This window comes from Nannospalax galili, unplaced genomic scaffold (genome assembly GCF_000622305.1).
Source record: "Nannospalax galili isolate Female #2095 unplaced genomic scaffold, S.galili_v1.0 scaffold410, whole genome shotgun sequence".
Lineage (NCBI taxonomy): Eukaryota > Metazoa > Chordata > Mammalia > Rodentia > Spalacidae > Nannospalax > Nannospalax galili.
Genome location: NW_008329143.1, coordinates 155,564 through 168,364, shown reverse-complemented (window position 1 = coordinate 168,364; position 12,801 = coordinate 155,564).

The window sequence follows — 12,801 nt, the reverse complement described above, 5'->3', positions numbered from 1 at the left end:
TCTTCTCTAGGATGATGAGAGGATTAATAACATACCATTTGCTTTGGCTTTGAGGACCACCTCTAGAGCAAATGTTTTTCTCGCATCTTAGTTTCCTGTTGGTGCTGTAGCAAATGATTACAAATTCGATAGCTTTAAAGAACACAAGTTTACTCTCAACACTCTGAAGGTCAGATGCAAAATGAGTCTTTGGGGCTAATTGTGCTGGCAGGACTATGTCCCTTCTGGAGGCTTCAGGGGAAGAATCTGTGGCCTGCCTTCACTAGTTGATAGCAGCTGTCTGCATTCCTTGGCTCGTGGCTGTCTTCAAAGTGCATCTGTCTCTGTTTCCATCTCTGGGCCATCTTTCTTGAGATCTTTAGTCATATCTGCAAAGTGCCTATTACCAGGCAATGTAACATATTTAGAGGTTTTGGGAATTAGGGCATGAATCTCTTTGGGGCGTATTACTTATTCTAAATCCCCCTTTAATTTTATATTACACAACAAGTTTTGCAGTTCTTATGCTTATGTTTCTGTGTGGCTGTACACATCATTCCAATTTCGAATAACAATGACAATACACTTTCTTGCACAGGAGAAAGAGCCTCACATCTGCTCCAAAGGATCTCATACATGTTAGAACTGTGGGCAGCTCTAAAACCTTCTTTTACAGTGATTCCTTAAGCCATTGGAACCGTATCATTTTTTATCTTTCTCTCACTCTGTGTGTGTGTGTGTACGTGTGTGTGTGTACCATGACATGCAAGTGGAGGTCAGAAGACAACTCCAGGTGTTGGTCACCTTGTTTCGAGGCAGAGTCTCTGTTGTTTTTCTACTGCGTACACCAGGCTAGCTGGCCCACAGATGTGCATGAATTCTGTCTCCATGTCTCATCTCTCTGTAGAAGCACTGGGATAACAGACATGCATTTCTGCACCTGGCTTTTTACATGGGTCCTGGGGAGTCTAACTCAGGTCTTTATGCTTGCACAGCAGGGCGTTACCCTCTGAGTCATCTCTCTGGTGTGTTTCAGAGGCCTTGGAACTCTGGGGAAGCAGATTTTGGAGGTCCATCATTTGGGCTCTAACATTCGGAGATGTGAAAATGTTACAGCCCTATCTATTCTAAGTTTCCTCCCTGGACTGAGATATTCCTTCATATTACATTTAGTAAATCTCTCTCCTCAGTTTTTGGATAATACTTCCTCTGATCAATGAATAGCCATTTTAGGAAGGTCTGTACCTTCTTTACCAGACAGCCACTTCCACCTCGATTTACCTGTGCTACAGTCTCTGTCTCTGTCTCTCTCTCTCTTTTTTAACAGTCTCTATCTTTTATGATTGTAATTATCTGTGTCTGTTCCTCTACTGAACTGACTTGCTAGAGGACAGGAGCCCCGATTTCTTACTTCCTCCCCTAACACAGTGCTTGGCACAGAGTAACCACTTAGTGTGTGCGTTTTTAAAGAGTGAATTACAGAGCCTTTTTTATTGGATCCCAGCACTCCATAGAGTGAGGCTCAAACCTTAGCAGAGCGCGAAGGCTCCTGAGCTTCCTGTCTGTGTTCTTTATCCCCGTTTTTTCACTTGCTGCTCTTTCTGGGTTAAAATTCTGTTTCCCACTTTCCATTTGCTTTCCAAATCTGTTTGCTTTGTGGTAATACATAAGCTAGTATTTGGTGAGGCTTGCCTTCTGTTAGGCTCAGTACCAAGTACTTCTTTTGCATATAAATGTCACTATACCCCGATGGGGTTTACTTTTCATTAGATTTTTGGAAAATAAAAGGAAAGATAGAGGAGTAGGAGACAAAGCAGAGCCAGACCTGCAACAGGCAAGGACTAGATCTTCCTTTATTCAAAGAAGATACAGTGAGAGGTAGAGGCTGTCTGTGGGACCAAGCTTCTACAACTAGACAAAGAAAATGGGGGTTTTTACACCAGGGTTGTGGGACACAGCTGTACTTAGTAGGGAGTTGAGTTAGTGCCTGGGCTTGGTGTCCTTGGAGTGACTGAAGGTCTCCTCCTCAAGATTATTTCCCCAGAAACTGGCAGGAGTGTTATCTTTGGCCCTAGAGGAGACAGGTGGGCTCCACAAACACTTTCTCTCAGGCTTGGGAGTGACCAGCTGATAAGGGGTGTGCAGAGTCAGGCTTGAGCAAGGCCAGGCTGCCAATTAAGGGCCAGCTAGTTAGACACTTGAAGGGATTTATAGCTTTCCCTAATGAGGCTTGTGGCTCTTCTGCAGTTCACACATTCTATCACTTTTTTGCATATAAAAATCCTGAGGTTTGAAGTTACATAACCTGTCAGAGACTAGACAGCCAGTATGGAATTTCTCTAAGGCTTGGGTTAGGAGCTTCCAATCTAAAGAGATATCTTAGTATTCTAGAAAATCTTGCATCCCCTTTGTGTCCATTCACAGTGCTTACAAGACTTCCTCCTATTTAGGATTGGAGTTGGGGTGAGGATTTAATTATGAGGGCTCTCTATGGTTATAAACTAGACCATTAAGAGAGCACAGGGTAGAGCTACTCTAGAGAACTTTGAAATTACTGAACAGCCTCATCAAATGTCTTAATCAGTTGCCATCACAGATGCCTGTAGTTACTTTCCAAGTAATTTTTTTTAGATTTATTTGTGTGTGTGTGTGTGTGTGTGTGTGTGTGTGTGTGTGTGTGTGTGTATGCCCACAAAGGCCAGAAGAGGGCATCAGATCTCCTGAAGCTGGAGGTACAGGTGACTGGAGATACCTGGATGCTGGGAACCAAACTTGGAAGAGCAGCAAGGGCTCTTAACTGTTGAGCCATCTCTCCAACTCCCTTTCCAAAGGATATTAAGGCTTTTAGCAGTCATTACATAGCTGAGCAGAACACTGGCCATCTCTGCCTTCTGCCTCATTGGTGTCCAAAGTTTTTCTTTCTCTCTTTTTTTTTTTTGTTTAAAATTTTTTTTGATTGATTGATTAAAAAATATTTTATTATTTTTATTTTATGTGTATGCATGTATTGCTTGCATGTAGGTAAGTGCACCCATGTCGTGCAATGCCTGTGGAGGACAGAAGAGGCTGTCGTATCCCCTGGAACTGGAGTTATGGATAGTTGTTAGCTGCCATGTAGGTTCTGGGATTTGAACCCAGATCTTCTGCAAGAACAGTCAGTGTTCTCAACCGCTGAGCCATCTCTCCAGCCCTGAGTGATTGATTTTTATTTTATGTGTATGAGTGTTATGCCTGCATGTATGTAAAGTGTACTCGTGTCCTGTTGAATTTGTCACATATTTGTGGTGTATAAAATCAGCAGTGTTTGTGCCAATTACTTAGAGTGTGAGCATTCAAAATAAATAGCAAAAGATGATGGAAATATACTTAATGGGGAAATAAAAACCTCATGTAGGGTTCATGAATAAACTATTTAAAACATTTTATTGAATTTTTGCCAATTTCATACATGTTTTGATCATATTTACATCCCCTCCCATATCTGCAATCTCCCTTTTTAACCTCTCTCAATTTTATATTTAAAAATTTTATTATTATTGTGTATGTGTGATATGTGTGCGGTATGTGTACGTGGGCATGCATGCCACAGTACATGTGTGGAGGCCAGAGGACAACTTTGTTCAGTTTTCTTCTCTTTACCTTTACATGGGTTCTGGGCATCAAACTCAGGTAGTCAGGCTTGAGCTGCCAATACTGTTCCTTGCTGAGCCATCTTGCTGGCCCAAGTTGTTTCTTAAATGGCTTCTTTGTGCGTCACTGAAGTGAACTCACAAGCTAAGTGTTGATCTTTATCCTAGAGGGCTGAGGAATTTTGATTGTTTTGTCTGTACATTGGGCATCTTGGTTGGTTTGGAACTTGGACCAAGTGGATCCTTGGACCAGGGTTGATGTTGCCTGGGAAGTGTTCGATCAGGCAGTTCTCTGAAATGCCTTGTTCTGTGCTTCATCTGCCAAGCAGTGCTTGCTTATTTATTTATTTATTATTATTAATTAATTAATTTAACATATGTATTAATATATGTTCGTGTAAGTGTGTGTGTGTGTGTGTGTGTGCAGGTTCATATGTACATATGTGTGCCTGTGTGTGGAGACCAGAAGACAATGTCAGGTGTTTTTCCTCAATCACTTTCCATCTTATTTTTTGAGACAGGGCATCTCACTGAACCTAGAACTCACTGGTTCAGCAATACTGGTTGGCAGCAAGCCCCAAGGATTGTCCAGAGCTTGCTTCCCCCATGCTGGGATTACAGGAACTTTCCCCCATACCTGGCTTTTTACATAGGCACTAGGAATTCAAATTCAGGTCCTCATACCTGTGGGACAAGCACTTTATTGAGTAAGCCATCGTCCCTGCCCCTACCCATGCTTATTTGATTGGTTCATTCTACCCTTAGCTGTATTCGTACATACCACATGGATAAAAATAAGTGTTGCCAACTCAGAAATCTTTCTGTATCTGTTCTGGCAGGGTTTGTGCCATAGAACATAGGTGGAGGGTTAATCAGAACTAGAATTGGAGTCAAGTGCCTGGTGCTGCCAGGTAGAAGCTGGGAGAAACGGACCGATTTTCCTAATTCCTTTTTTCATCAATAAATTAAAACCAGCCTAGGGTTGTGAAGAAGTGAGGTGCTGTGTATGAAAGTGCATGGTAGCTAGAACAGGGAGCTTGCTTGCTTAGAGCTGGTGTGACTGACAATTTGAACCTGAAATGCCCCACAATGGCTGTGTTTAAGTATTTGTTCCTCAGTAGGCAGCACTATTTTAGGAGGTTGTGGAACTTAGGAGGTGGGGTCTGGCTGGTGGAAGCAGATCCCTGGGTTAGGCCTTCGAAGGCTGTATTCAACCCTTGGTTCTGGTCTCTTTCTCTTCTTCCTGGTTTGTTGTGATGCCAGGAGACTTGGCTATAAGCCCTGGTTGTCATGAGCTCCACTATGTCTTCCCTGCTACAGGGAACTGAACGCTTGGAAACCAGGAGCCCAAACAAGCCCTTCCTTTCTTCATTTGTTTCCATCAAGCAGTGTTGGTCCTAGCAACATAGAAGTAACCATGCCAACTGGCAACTGCTAACTTTGTTATTTCAGGCAGCCTCTCCTCTGACCCACTTCGTAGTGATTTTCAGGTTTATCTTTGAGCTTACCTTGACTCTCTTGAGTCCACATTCCAGGAGGATGCTCCACTGTGATCCTGAGAGAGACCAAATTCAAGGTCCCCAGTCCAGCTCACTGTTCCCCGTGTCCTCTTCTTGTCACAGAGAAAGTCATGCTTCTAGAGCTTCCAGTGCAAGGACAAGTTCGTGTCTGTGTGTAACATCAACCACTCAGCTGGTTTGAGCTAGGATAAGCTTGAAGACTTCCTCTGAGAGGGTCCAGCCCAGCTCCGTATCTGGCTCCTTGGTTGAATTAATCTTTGCTCCATCCCTCCTGATGCCCAGGTATGTGCAATGGAGGCAAATTATGCACATACATGCGTGCTTGCAGAGCACTGAAATAAGTATACAAAACTGTCTTCACTTAACCATATGGGTCTGTCCTGGTTTGTTTCTCCATTGCTGTGACAAAACACTCTGACCACTACCAACTTGGGGAGGAAAGGGTTTATTTAGCTTACAACTCCCAGGTCGCAGTTCATCAGGGAGCCCAAGGTAGGAACTCAGGGCAGGAACCTGGAAGCAGGAACTGGAGTACAGGCCATGGAGGAACGCTGCTTACTGGCTTGCTCCCCATGGCCCCTGCTCAGCCTGCCCAGGGGTGGCACCACCCACAGTGGGCTGGGCCCTCCCACATCACTCATCAAGAAGATGCCCCTCAGACATGGCCACAGGCCAGTCCAATAGAGGACAATTCCCCAACTGAGGCTCCCTCAACCCCGGTGTGTCAAGTTGACACTAAAGCTATCCAGCACAGGGTCTCACTCTCTGAACCATCTTAATTGCTAGCTGCTATTTTACTTTGTATCATTCCAGACAATTTTCTGTGCCTTTATATATTTAATTATTTAAAAATAGCATCACATTTTGCACATTCTTTGGCAAGCTGTCCCTTTGACTCGACAGTGTTTTTGATCTCTCATGGCAGTACATACACATTTGTCACATTCTTTAAAAACTTTGCATAGTTTTCCATATCTGGATGAATCGATATTTGCCATGAGAGTGGTGATGGATATTTAGCTCTTCAGTTTAATATTGAAAGTTAGGTTTGAATGCATATTTTTGGGTTAAAAGATACATGCCTAACATTTTGGTAGATATTGCCCCTCAAAAATAAACTTTTTGCGTAAAAATTGTGTTAGTTTATACTCATTGATGGTGTGCAAGAAAGCTTGTTTCCATATACTCTTCAAAGTTAGTGGGTCTTTAATTTTAAGTTTAGTGAAATGGTGGCTGAAGCCTCTGGTTCCTTCTGAATGAAGCGTCTTTCTTTTTCCTTTATACCTGTGAATACCAGCAGCGCCTTCTTTTTTGGTTTTCTTTGGAGCTCGTTGCCTTTCTCTGTTGTGTGATAGGAAGGAACAGTCTGCATATTATGGCCTTAGACCTTTCAATCTTAAACATGTCATAACTGTTTTCTCCCGGTTTTTCTCTTTTAATTGTGTTTTTTTGGTGACTTTTGTAATAATGTGCACATGTGTGTTTAGGCTAGCTTTTTTTTTTTTTTTGGTTTTTTTGAAAAAGGGTTTCCCTGTAACCCAAGCGGCCCTGGAACCCCCTATGTAAACCAGGCTGGCCTTGAAGCCACAACAATCCACCTGCCTCTGCCTCCCAAGTGCTGGGATTAAAGGCGTGAGCTACCACACCTTTATTACCACGCCTGATATTTAATTTTAAAAATTTTTAAATATTTAAAAATTAATGAGTCTCTTTTGTGTTGAAACAGGCTAAAATGATGTACATGTTACAAATAAGAAAAGGTTAGCCCAGGACATTGTCGTGAATGGAGGCCACTTTAAAATCAAACCAAGCATTTACTGAATACCTATGAGTTCAGTGTTAGATAATAAAAAAAAATGCAATTTGTATATGAATCATGAATAATACTTAGATACCTTAGAAAATGTAGCTAAGTACTAAATTTTATTACAGAAAATCATACCAGAATTCAGAAGGAACTAGATCAACAGGGTATGTGCTTTAGCACCTAAGAAAGGCTAAGGCTATAGTAAAGAACTTGACCTGGAGCTCAAAGCCTGGGAAGGCTATTTTGTGAGGTTTTGGAACCTCTATTAGTTTTCTGTTTCTACATACCAAACTACTCCCAAACTTAGTCATTTAAAGATACAGCTGTTCCATTTAGCTTTTGATATTGCAGGCTTGCAATTTTGGCTGGGCTCAGCTGGCTGCTTCTTCTGGTTTGAGCCAAGCTTGGGTAATCTTGTCTAGGGTTGCTTGCTGCCTACAGTCAGCTATTAGAGTGTGTGGGTTGTTGGGTTTAGGACGGCCACAGCTGGGGTGACTGAGGCCTCTCTTTACCTGTGCTCTTGTGCTCTCACAGACTAGCAGTCTGTTGCCATAGTGAGCAATGAGTTGCAAGAACTTTACTTATCTTGGTCCAGTGGAAGCAGTTTTAGGAATTCCTTGAATTCTTCGTTTAATTCTTGGTTTTGCTGTTTGCAGGTAAGGGGAGGGATCACCAAGTCCTTTCTCTAAACTTTTCTAGGTTCTAGAGATAATGATGGCTTCTCAGTTGACACAGTAGATATGATGTTCAGGTTCCACAAATAGACCTGCTGCTTTATATCTTCGCTTACAAAGTTATGATCTCTCGGCCAAACCTTTCCCTTCGAATGACGTGTGATTAATGTCAGGGTGTAACTGAAATTCTTTTATATAAAGATGGTGCTTTTTAAAAAACTCAAGGTTGTTTCCTACCAGTCAAGAATCAGAGACACCTTTAGAAATCTATGTATTTGCATCTCAAAAGCCTGATTCCCTCTGGTTCTTGGACAGGTCCCAAATGATGCTAATTAAAGCAAATACCCTGCTTCACAGAGGAACAGTGTATCATGGTAGAGCTGTCTGTGAGTGCTGGAGCCAGAGTCTTGTTTGAATTAGGAGGATGTCTGCTATGCTCAGGCGCCCCACGGAGACGTCTAAGGCCAGAGCTTCAGCCGTCCATACTGTCTTTATTGAGAGACATATTTATATCTTCCAGACTGCAATTAATCACTGGGTGAGGTTTTGTATGGAGGAGAGAGTAATATGCTCACAGAGAATCTTTTCCTGCTGCCAGGAACCACAGAGCCTGGGCACAATTAAAACACTGATTTAATTTATTATAGGGAGGCATGGAACAGGAATGTTTAAATGATGTTGACAGGGCCAGAATTTCAGAACCACCTAGCCTTAAAAATGGAAAACAAATGCCTGCCCCCTTAAATTAAATTACATTAATAACATGTTTCTGTAAGCTGCTTGGAAGCCAAATAAAGATCTTGACATTAATTAAAATTTGAAGATGTTGTATCATTTGTTGTTAACATGCAGGTTTTGTTAGGGGAAATATATTTCAAAGTGATCTATTTATGAAAATTAAATGGGGAAAATTGCCTATTGAGCAAATGTTGGCTAATAAGGCTGCCTTTCTTAGAAACATAGGTTCTTAAGTAAGGAAAATGTTTTTATACTCTAATAATGGTTTCTATTTTTTGATCTTCTCAAAAACTGCCTTTGTTACTTGAATTTTGATATTTCCATACAGAATTCCATTGTCGGGGGAATTATAAACTTTAAAAACCAGGAAGGCTTTCATAGATTTAGGAGTGTTGAGTAACATGTATTTGCAAAGAGATTTTCATCTGAAATCAATGTGGTGAGGCGTGTGGACCTAGGAACTAGGAGCCAGGGAGCCCTGTTGGCAGCTTTTAACTAGCTCTCCTTTAGTGAACATTACATACAGAGTTGCAAAACTCTACTTCCCTGGTTTTATACAGGCTGGAAAGGGCCTCACCATCATGGGATACTTTTTACCCTCTGGTAGGATGGTGAAGCCTGGCCAATACAGCTTCATGAGGTCTTGCATGCAGATAATGTTCTAAAAAAGGGCAAGGGAAACTCTCACCCCAGCTTAGGTATGATTTTCTTCTTCAGGTACTTTTATGGTTACATTACAACTTGAGTTTTCAAAACTGGTATCTGTTAAGACTCTTAGATAATATTAAAATACCATGTTCTTTAGTGATTGAGACCCAGAAAGCATGATGATGTGTTGATCCTTATCATACCATTGTCATTTTAAAAAAAGGTTTATTTTAATTTTTAAATTTATTTGTATGTGTGTGTTCGTGAAGTGTATGCCACATATGTACAAGTCCCTGTAGAGGCCACAAGAGGGCACTAGATCCCTTAGAAGTTACAGGCAGTTGTGAGCTGCCCAACATGGGTTCTGGGAACTGAATTCAGGTCTGTGGAAGACCAACAAGTGCTCTTAACTGCTGAGTCATCTTTCCAGTCCCTAGCACCCCCTTTTTGTGGACCTTGGTAGTACAGTTATGGTGTGGGAATGCTCTGGCCTCCATTGATCTCGATAATTCTGGGATAGGAGCACAAACAGAATAGAAGAAATGGAGTAGTAGTTGGAGTGTTCCCCTACTGGTTAAAAGTCAAGCAGTCCCAGGGAAGGCAGTATTCATTCTATGAACATTTATGTGGTATGAGTTTGCTTTTGGGAAATGGCCCTGTTTTCTGGAAAAATTCCTTTGACTTAGGTAATAAATAATAATTAACCACGGTTGATGTTGTAAGAAGTGTTTTTCTCTCCACCCTTTACTCATTCCCTCATCCACTACTAACTCCTAACTCCTTTGGCTTCTGCTCTTTAACATCTGAATGTTCTGTTCCTCCTCCCTTCCTTGCCCCAATGGGTTCCTGATCTGCTCTCTCCATAAAGTTAAATCACATCTTATTTGACTTGACCATAGTGCCAGGCATATAGTAGCTGATTATTAAATATTTGATGTATTAATGGGGGCTTTTGTATTAATCATTTAATTCAGTCATCCTCAACACAGCAAGAGTATGAGCGTGGATGTGATCGTTCCCCTCCTCACCCTGAGATTTGGCAGTGTCTAAAGGCACTCTTGGCTATTATAAATGAACTGAGGTAGGAGTGTGTGTGTGTGTGTGTGTGTGTGTGTGTGTGTGTGTGTGTGTGTGTGTGTGTTCACACAGTACTGTTATCTGGTGGATTGAGGCCAGTCCTGCTACTAAATGTCCTACAGTGTACAGAATTGCATCAAAGAATTTTTTGGCCCAAAATGTAAATAGGGCCAAGCTTAAGAAACCTTTGCTCTAATTTGATTTTTAACATTTCTGTCTTTTTCTCTGGAACAGACAGACATGTAGTAAAAGTTTCTTCACTTTGGACATGAGAGAACATATGTAGAGAGATTAAGTGACTTGCCCATCTACCTTGCTAAAGGTAGTTACAGAACCAGGAATCGAATCCTTGCTTTAATTCCAAATCTAGATAATTACCTATTTCAGTTACTTAAGTGATGACCATGATTTTTGAATTTACCTAGACAGTTGCCTTAGAAATTTATCCATCTGCTACCAAAAAGTAATAATCAGAAACTAAGGTAGAAAATAATTTTGGTGCTTGTTTGAAAGATAACTCTTAGAGCATTAAAAAAATCTTACATACTAATTAGAGTTAGCAAGGTTTATGACTTCCTGTAGAGAATGAAGTTATTTGCGAATGAGTCAATCCATGTGTGGATCTTGCTGATGTAGTTCTGAAAGTTAACAATATGATTGGATTATTAAGATTGGAGCTTGAAACATGTGAATTAGCCACTAGGTATTTTGAAATAATGGCTTAGTTAATTTTTAATGTCATATATATTTATTTACAGTGTGAGGACACAGAGAACACGGTTACCTCAGATGTAGGGATCTGTTTATTATCCAAATAAATGATTTGAAACCCAAATCTCAAGTGTCTGTATCTAGATCATCATCTAGTCCATTGGATCATTTGGCCATTGAACCCCTAGAAATAGCAGGAGAGGTGAAATAGAGATGGTGTAGATAAGGGGGACTAAGTCAGTCAGAAGAAAACTAGACTGAAACAGAAAGATGTGATATGCTAGATTGTTTCCAGGGTAGAAGACAGAGACTAAGACATAGCTACCAACAGAGACAAGAATACTATGTATCCTTTCTTCTCGAGGGTTTATATATAAGGTAACATGCACAAATCAAAGCTAATAAGACAAGCCAATACAAGGGTCAAGTCAATGGTGACATAGGAGCGCAGGACAATTTTATATTACTGGAATCTAAGAAGGAATTAGTTACCGTGATATGGTATACATTTAAGTTAGAAAGCATAAGTCGTGGGCCTTGATTAAAAGAATACTTTGCAACCAATTATAGTATTTCTTATTTTTTAAAAATTGACAAAAGAACTATAACTCTTGGCTGGTCCTCAGGCCAGTGCAGTGGTGTTTATGAACAGTTCAAGATTTCTTTGCTACTTTCCCACTCTGCTTGCTTCACTTGATAACCTCATAAAAGAAAGAAAAAAAAGTATAGCTAACTTCTACAATCTGCCCACCCTTTCTTGATATCTAGACATTATTCAGGAAATGCGTTTATTGAAAGATTTTTACTTACTATTTAAAATCATTCCCATTTACCAGTCTGATCTTTGTCTGGTTTCTTTAGGCTCTACGTCTCTAAGAACTGATAAAGTCATTTGTAAATGGTAAACTGATGGCAACTGAAGAGTTAAACTGTCCATCTGAATCATGAAATTTTGCTTAAAATTATGAAATTGGGGCTCAGTGGTTAAGAGCACGCATTACTCTTTCAGAGAACCTGGCTCAGTTCCCAGTACATACTTTGAGGGCTAACAAACATCTATAACTACAGTTCTAGGGGAACTTACGCCTTCTTCTGGCCTCTATAGGCACCTGCACACACATTGTACACATAAACTCATGTAGGTACAAACATATACACATAAATAAAAAATATTAAAAAAATTATGAAATTGAAGGAATGTCAAATGAACAATGGAATAAAATCAGGCAACTTGGCGATTTCAGCCTCCAAATATTATTTAAAAAATCTTTCAATTCAGCTTGTTTAAAGTTCTACAGTTAGCAGAATGTTTGAACATATTATTAAAAAGAAAAGCAAAATTAAACAGACCTCAAGGTGACATTATTTTACCCTGAGGTATTATACAAATATTTTTTTTTAAGTTCATGGACTATGGCAGCTGAAAGTATTAATTTTAAATTTCAGGCAAACATGTCTAAGTTGTAAACAGTAAAAGCTACGATTTCCAGAGCCCTTGAAATCTTTCATTCAGATGAACAGAGGAAAACATTATGTCGCTCTAAGTAGCGCTGGGGTTGAGCAGAACCCAGACGTAAGAGGGCAGAGGTTTCCATTTGGTTCCAGAATCTCTGGCTTGGGTTCTTTTGTGCCTAATCCTGTCAAAATCTGTTTTCAGAAAAGAACCAGATGAATTCACTCACAGGAGAGAAGAATGTCTGTGGTTTACTTTGCGACCACTTCTATTTACTTAGAAAACCATATATAATAAAGATAAACAGAGTTGTGATCAGAAGCCCTCAGGAACCTGTGCATTTTGTCTAGAAGCAGTGATTCCATACTGACTAATTCAGAGTTTCCAGTACCTTTATAAAACTTAACTTCTAAGAACAACAAGAATTGACTAAAAAGCCTTGGGTGAGTCAAAGAAACAGAAACCCCAGTGTTTCTCATCTTTGAAACTTATGTGCTGGGAATTTTCTCAGGGGCAATGGATTTTCAAGGGTACATTGACATATTCTAATCTTTTAAAAATATTT